The sequence below is a fragment of the Uranotaenia lowii genome, chromosome 2, assembly GCF_029784155.1.
Source record: "Uranotaenia lowii strain MFRU-FL chromosome 2, ASM2978415v1, whole genome shotgun sequence".
NCBI classification, from domain to species: domain Eukaryota; kingdom Metazoa; phylum Arthropoda; class Insecta; order Diptera; family Culicidae; genus Uranotaenia; species Uranotaenia lowii.
The window spans coordinates 181,327,551-181,336,415 of NC_073692.1; positions in this window are offsets into that span (position 1 = coordinate 181,327,551).

Genomic DNA, 8,865 nt, shown 5'->3' on the forward strand with positions numbered 1-8,865 from the left:
GATCTCAGTTTTCCTTTGCCTGTAAAGGGTATTTTAGTATAGTAGCCACCAGTAGTAATGTAAGTTACCGCGATTGGCTAATACGACAACTTATAGCTAGAATCGATCGAGAATTTGCGATACAAAGCAACAACATGGCAGCTGAACGGTGCTCCAGCAGTCAGTCAGCACACTATCGATACAAATTGCTGTAATAAAAAAGTATCTGGTGAAACGAATCTTGCGTAGCCCGCGCGTAAGGATCTTGTCCACCTTCGGACGGTATTAATTTGCCATTAGGAGTTTTTCTTTTTTTTCTTTCAACGATGCGTTTAGCTCGGACTTCGCAGACTTTAGACCTCAGACTGCCCATAGGCAAACGGTCTCTAAGTTATAGTTTATGTACCTGCCATATGAGTACGCCATCACTAAACGAGTGCATTTTTAATTAAACGTCAAATTCTGCTCGCGTAATGATCCATTTTTGACGCCTTCGACAGCAGCATGATCTGGTGCGATCGAGCGATTAGGATTTCTTGCAACAAACTTTCTACAGCCTAGCTTGCCCCGGTTCAAATAGAAGGTTTCACTTTTCATGTCTGAATTTCCAGTTCGGTACAGAAGCCGAGCTAATTTTCAACCTATAATTTCGCTGATTGGCACTTCAGGAGTTCTAACTGAGCGTGACAGACAGCCAAACAAACGACATCGGCGCGTAACAGCAGTAAATTATGTGGTATCATTCATTTTTTTTTCAGTTTTTAAGTTAATGCAGAAAATATGGCTATATAAAAGATACTTGCTGATCCCGTACGAGCTCCGTTTAGCATTAACTTTTAATATGTGATGAGAAATTTCTGTTTGAATTTTACGACGATATTGCATAAAATATTAAAAGAGTATTAATGAACGACCCTTTTGCCTGTCTCTAAAAGAACACCCGTGTAAGAATTTTTGTCTTGTTCGGATTCATAATAACGAATATACTACAAAACCTATCAACAGTAAAGTAACACAATTATTGTAAAAACATTGAACAGTTAACAGGAAAGACCCCTTTCTCTATCGTCTGATTCAACATTTTAATCAAGAAATCGATATTCCGATTTTTAAAACCTCCGTGATTTAATAGTCGTCTTCATCCCATGAATAATGATGCAGTTATTTTTTAACGATTTAACAGTTCAAATGACCCCCTTTTCTGTCGTCTGTTACAAATTTCAAAATCAGGAATCGATTTCTCGTCCTGCAAAACTCTCGTGCATGAATTTTTGCCTTAATCCGATGCATAATAAGTTGTTAATAACGTAATTATTGTAAAAACTTTAAATAATAAGAATTGATCACCGCTTTTGCTGATTTTTGATCCAACATTTTACACCTGAAATCAGTTGCCTGTGCTGTAAAACTCTCATGTGCAAATTTTCATCAAAATGCTATGCATAATCATGAATCGCGAAAACAATGAACAATTAGTATGGACGACACCTTTTCCTGCCTTTGACATCTGAAATCAATTGTCTGTCAAAAATCTGGGAGGAAAAATTTAATCTCAATCTGATGGACAATCACGACAATGTAGAAAAAGCAGTGAACAGTTACTAAGGACGACCCTTTCTCCCACCCCTGACCGAAAATTTGACTCCTTAAATGAGCTGCCCGTCCCTTTTCATTTCAATCCAATGTTTTTATCACAAAAACTGTGAAAACAGCACGGGCGTTTCTAGAGTTGGTGCTTGGGGGGGGTGATTTTCCAATTTTCAGTCAATATAAAGGAACGTTAATATCTGGTGAAAAAACGATCATTTGCGTCAGTGAAAGGCGGGGGAGGGGGGAAATGGTCAGTTGCAAATGAGTCTACAATATAAACTGCACACTGCTCCTCCTTCCCCCATGGATTTTATTGAACAAAATGTATAGAAAAAGGTATGAAACAAGAGATGAATAATGAAAACTTTATCAAAGTTTCTCTATATACTCATTTCAATATCCTTCTACACAACTTACACATCCTTTTATATAACAACCAGCGAATCTATAATATCCACTACGAAAAACGTTGATATATTTTTTTTAATTAGTAAGTGTATCTGGTATTTTAAAATTGTCACTTTAAGAGCTCTTTAAAGAATTTCTCGTTATAATTGTAGTTTTTTCGATGAAAATAATACACACTTTGTTGAGAGATGAAAATGTAGAAACATATTTTTCAAGCTATCTTCATTTTTTTCCTGCACTTTCAAATATAAGCGCTCGGATATTTTATAATTTTTTAGAAGTATTTTACTTTCCACCGATAAGGCCGATAAACTAATTAACTAACAGGCATTAAATTTTTCATTGTGGTATTTTGCTGAATCGTGATTTGGAAATTAAGTATTATTATTTTCAAAGATGGAAACACAATATATAAAATCAACACTTAAAATATGAATTTAGTAGAAAATACGATTATCAAAATCAGTTTCTGAATATGAAGTTTCTGCAAACTAATTTTATTTGATTTGCTCTTGAATTTATTGTTATCATTCTAAATTTTCAATTTTAACTATACTACAACAAATAAATTATATAAAAAAAGTGATTAATCTTTTTAATTGTTCATGTAGGAACCTACACATAATTCCTAATTTTTTTTAAATAATATTGAATTATAATAAAAAAATATGAAATGAAGAGTTAATTCTGAAAGTTCATACTTATCTTTAGTGAAGCGTCTCAATCATTTGCAATTGAAATAGCCAAGCTTTCAGATTCATAAAATCAAACCTTAAGCTAGGGTTGCCATCCGTCCCGCAAAAGCGGGACATGTCCCGCTTTTTTGGAAAATGTCCCACCGTCCCGCTTTTTACTCGAAATGTCCCGCTTTTTTTCAACAAAGTTTTCAAATAAAAAAAACAAGTTTGCCTACATTTGATTTATTTTGTTTTATTAAAATTGCACATCACACAAATAAGATGCTTGGTTTTTCATTGATCCGTTATTTCTTTAAGAGTGATCTTTTAAATTTTCTATGCAACTCCTATTATTGTCAGATTTAAATCTATCAAACAAGACATTGCATTTAAATTTGATTTTCAATTTAAAATGTGTCATTTGTTATGCGTTTTATCTTTGTCAAGCTCCATTTGAGTATGTGACAGTGTCACATTTATGCAGAATTTATGCAATCCAGTGTCAGTGTCAGTATCAAAAAGTGCTACACTTCAGAACTGAATTTAGTTTCGAAAAGTACACACCACGACCTAATTTATTTTTAGTTGTTGGCTAATAAATGAATTTTCAAGAGAATGTTTGTATAATATTGTGTATACAACTCGTTGCAAAGCTCGATTTTTCAGCACTCGACGTAATTATTTGACTCGGCAACCCTCGTTGGATAAATTTACGGCTCGTACTGAAAAACCACTTTTTGCAACTTGTTGTATAAATAACTATTTGCTGCATGGTGAAATTTATAGTTTTTCCGTATTTAGAAAAAATACCAAAAATGTTCACATTTTGGGTAATGCTAATAGTAGATTTCTAAAAAATGACATACTGAGCTCGCACCAAAACGGATTCTGAAGAATAGTTCATTTGATTTTTTTTTAAATTTTGTAATCTTCTTAATCTTGAAACGAAGCTTATATGACTTTTACAGCGAAAAAATTATGTTTATAAATATAATAAAACTCTTTTCACAAATCAGAAATTCCGAGCTAAAGACCGTTCTATAAAAAATAGTGAATACCTACATCACAGTGTACATATAAATTAAATATGTTTAATTTCTATGTTTAAAATGTAAGCTGAATTGCCTAATGATGAGAGCCCTATCCAAGCATTTGTTTTGTCATGACATTCAATCGCAAGTATGGAAATAATCAAGAAAAAAATTTGCCTTTTTTAATACAAAAAAATCGCGTTTAATACTGATAATTGTTTTATCATTGATTTAATTTTTTTCAGTCAATGTTGTTTTAACGTCTTTGTGTCATTCGCACTTTTTCACCGACGCAAGGGCATTGAAAAGCTTCAACTTTGAACGATGTTTACGCCTGTATTTGAAAGCATAAACGTTGGCTAAGAACAGATGTTATATCAATTGAACTATTCTTCCAATATCGATTTATAGAACTTTAAACTCAAATAATAAAAAAGCCCCTCACTCTTAGAGTAGAAAAAACATATTCACATACGTTACATACATTTCATGACTTTTTCAACCAAATTTTTAAAATGTCCCGCTTTTTTCGGCTGTGTCCCGCTTTTTTCTCTCAAAATGTCCCGCTTTTTTTTAAAACCATCTGGCAAGCCTACCTTAAGCTAAATTTTAACTTAAAATTTCAATAGTATTGTGTAGATAAGCTAAAAGCAGTATCGGTGACATAGTTGCTGTAGATCTTGAAATCCAGGAGTGTTGGTTAACAATCATTTAAAGATCTTCTGACTGTTTGGCATGATAGATTGGAATGATAAGGAGATGGTTTTAATTCATAAGGGAGAAATTTGAACCGAGGCAAACTGATTTTGGAAAATTTTTGCGTCCCAAACTTGTTTTTTTTTTGTCACATTTTTTTTATATTTTTTGGCTTTTAGAAATTTTAAAACTAAGCAGTTCAGAGTGAAATCGATCAATGCACACTCGTACAAAACATCAATCTAGCGGAGCTAAATTAATAGCGCCAAGGGATGAAAAGATAGACTTTTGATGTCTTCGACAACATTGCATAATTTTACAAGGCGCATTCTTTGAAATAAAATATAGAGTTGAGGGGTCCACCAATCGCAAGATAAAAAAGCTAACTTTTTTGTTAAGCATTTTAGAGCTTTGGTTTCTTCTACAAAGTTGTTTATCTTAACAAAATACATAACTTTGCTGAACAAATTAAAGTTCTACAATTTCATTTAAAGGAGTTACAATGAAATTAAAAAAATAACCTTGAAAAAACAGTTTTTTAAATCTGAAACGTTGTAGGTAAGACAAAACAATTTTCAGTCTTCGAAACAAAGTTGAAAAATGTTAAGATCTACAATTGTTTAGTACATTATGATGAAGCGCTGTAGAAAGCATTTAGTGTAATATATAAACGATTTTCAAAGAAAAGTTTATCGAATTGCGCAAATTTTCGCACCATCGCACTATTCGCATTATCATTAAAGTTCTCCCTTTAAAATAATTCTATTTTTGCATTGCAGATATTACTACAGCCAGGCGAACCATCTGATGAAAACCGCGAAAAATACAGGATACAGGGGTGGAATGAAGCGTGGAGATCCCTACCAAACGCTTCATATAATATTTTGAATATGTAAAGATCTAAATATGAATTTATGTCATTTGGGAAAGTATATATGGAATATTGATACTTAAAATGCTGTTAAAGAATTAGGAAATTACGATACTTACCAAACCGCAACAATGATTAGAATATAGAATATAACATTTGGGTTTCTGTAGATCAGCTATTCTCACATTATAAAAATAGTAAGTTTCAAGCATGCATTATCATTAAAGTTCTCCCTTTAAAATAATTCTATTTTTGAACGAAAGATTCAAATTCACTGGTTTTTCAACTTAATCCTAAAAAATATTTTGAGCTTAAAAATTCAACAACATTCTGAAAGTTTAATGATCACATATATTTTTAACGCTAATTGGCCTTTCTATCTTCTGTTTTCTTTTAAAAAAAAAAGTGCTAAGCTAAGAAAACGATTGTAAAAACAAAGAAAACGAGTTTGGCTCTTAAAAACATAATCGTATGAGCCGTTTCAATAAAGAATTATAAAAAAAGTTAGACGGTCAATTGAAGTCATACGTTTCTTAAACGCCTACTGGAAAACTTATCACTTCGATGGAAAATTTGACTAAAATTTAAATTTCTTACAATAAAGGCAATTTAACACTTGAAGGCCAAAGGTTTTTTCTTACTTCTTAGAATGACCAAAATCTGTTTCTACCATTAAACATGGTAGAAATTTCTATATATCAAGAAAATTGAAAATCACATGATTCCGTACGTTTATAGTTAATGATTTTTTTTATTGTTTCCTTCTAAATCTGAGCAAATAAAAAAGAAACTGCATATTGAAGGCAATAAATGTATGATGACAGCAAATCAAATATTTCAACTATTTCAGTGTTGTAACCATATTCACCTCCTATATGACTTTTTCAAATTTTTCATTTCAATCAAATTCAAAACAAAATCAAGAATTTAGAAGCTCTGAACTTGAAGCAAACATTTATAACGATTGGCTCGTGTTAATTTTTGCATATGAGGGAAATTAGTGACAATTTAAAAAAAGTTGTCCCTACATTTCATTAATAGCAAATTCAAAATCAACACTCAACAACACACTTTTGTTGAGTTATTTATCAACTAATGTTATTTTGTACAGGGTGGGGCAGAGTGGACTCCCTAGTTTCAATCAGTCGCCGAAGAGCGCGCGCGCGAGTTAGCGAAGTTGGAGTAGTTCCATGTGGTGGGGGGAAAGACGAAATTTTTAGTAGTCATTATGTTGTGGACAGGCGAGCATCGTGGTTTTGTAGTCGAAACGTTCTTTAAAAATAAGGATAGTGTGGTGGCCACCCAGCGTGCATTTAGGTTTCCCGGCTACTTGATCTCATTACGAGGGGATGTTTCATGGCCCCTTCGCTCCCTTATCTAAGCCCATGCGATTATTTTCTTTGGGTTTACCTCAAATCTGAGGTTTACAAAATTTGACCAAGGACCTTGGAAGCCCTTAAGGAAGCAATTGTTGATGTTATTGCTGGAATAACGTCGGATATGCTGCGTAGAGTTTTTGAAAAAACGGCTTAATATGTGCATCGCTCGTCAAGGTCGACGCCTAGACGATATCATTTTTTAAAACTAAATGTAAGATAAATGGCATTGTATGTAGATTTCAGAAATAAAAAGCTTTTGTAATAATCTTGTATGGTTTTTATCTAATTAACCGATCAAATCAGGGAGTCCACTCTGCCCCAACCTGTATAATTCAGTACGGGGAATCAAAAGTAACAGCTGTTTGAGTTTGGTGGACCGACATCAATATTGAGCCTTTTAAGTGATAAATCAACTTTTTTGTTGAATAAACAACCCCACGGAGTGGAACTTTTTGAAAATTAAAAAGCACATCTACTAAGAAAAGTTCCAAAGTTTTGTAGAAATTCGAGCTTTTGCGGGTATTTTATAACGGTTTTTTGTCGCTTGAAGGGAGGGTGATCACCACGACAACCCCCCCCCCCCCCCATAGGACCGTGCCTGGAAAACAGTTAATACGAACGAACTCGTTTTTCAACCTTTTCCACAGAATTTGATACGTGAAAAGTACCTTCTATTAGTGAAAATGTCCAGAAAATGAATTGGACGTAGATTCAGAGGCCGCACGAGCTTACGAACGCCTGAAGGCTGTTTAAGCCACCGCACGCTTCGGAAAATTGAGTTATGGCTGTTTTCTCCCCCAATTTCCCTATATTTTTCAATGATTCAAAAAAAGTGTTTCGGCCTTTAAAATTTTGAACAAAATAGGACGAATCTTATGTGATTTTTTCCGAGGAATCAAACAAAGCCTTTTTGAGCCACCAAAGCCTATTACGGATTGGAAACTGGACTTATGGCTGTTTTATTGAAAAAATAGCATTTACCTACCAAATTTTAGGCAATCTATGTACATACATAAATTTCATTTCTTTAAAGCGATGGAACCTACACCAATTGGACGTTATTCGACACCTTATTCGAACCTATCGGAAGAAGGTAAGAGAACGCAAAATTTTGCTCTCATAGCCTTCAAATCGTTGCCAGCGACAATATTTTCTAGTTCTCTCATGGGTCAATATAAGGTATTCAATTCTCATCTGAGTTTTAGCCATTTGGATGCACTGCTGGTTGCAGAGAGAACATGACGATGATTTTCTCACTTGAAGCCCACGCGGGAGCAAAATCATTTCGAAATTTACAAACATCTCAGACTTTCTATCATATCCGATTTCAATTGACTTCAGTCGACATTTTACATGATCTTTTCACAATGCAGTGGAATTCCGATTCGCAACACCTTTGTAAACGACTAAGGTTTTCATTTCTGATACGATTACATGTTTGCAGGGCACACAATCTCAAACACCTTAATGCACCCAATTTACAAGGTTTGGAAGAAATTTGCAAAATCGTTTCGAATGAATGAAGAATTTCTAAAATTATTTTTCAACTTTGATGAGCCATAACTTTCACAATACTCATAATAACGACTTCAAACCTGATCAGTTGTGTTATGAGAATCAATCCACTGAATCAAAAACTACTATTGTCATTTGAAAAAGTCATCAGGTATCAGAAAAGGGGTAGGCTTGATAGCGGCACGTTATCCAAACAAACGGGAAAATTGTGCCTAGCCTTTTTTTTTACAGATTTCATCATATACCTGAGAAACCTGAAAACCATAAAAGGATTAGAAAATAAATAAATATTTAGGGCATAAAGCCGATCCACGGAGGAATTTTGAAGCATTGAAGCTTATAACCATATTGGGTGAAAAATGACAGATTGTTATTTTAGTTTAAATTCATAGAATGAGATACACTTATATCAGGATAGGCGAGAGTACATAAAAGCTTTCTAGCAATCGAAAAACAGGCATATATGAGCTACAAGAATCATACATTATTGATTCACAACTACAAAATTCAGGAGATTTGAGTTTACAATGATCAGAAAATGTTCTAACCAGGATGCTACAATGAGGGCAAATAAACGATTTTATAATGGCAAAGTTGGCATTTAGCCTGTCCACATAGGGATTTTTAAGCAATGAAGCTTTTTTTCAATAAAAATATTGGAAATAAAGACTTTTTTAACTTCCTTTGTTAAATTCTGACATACATTAAAAAGAATGAAG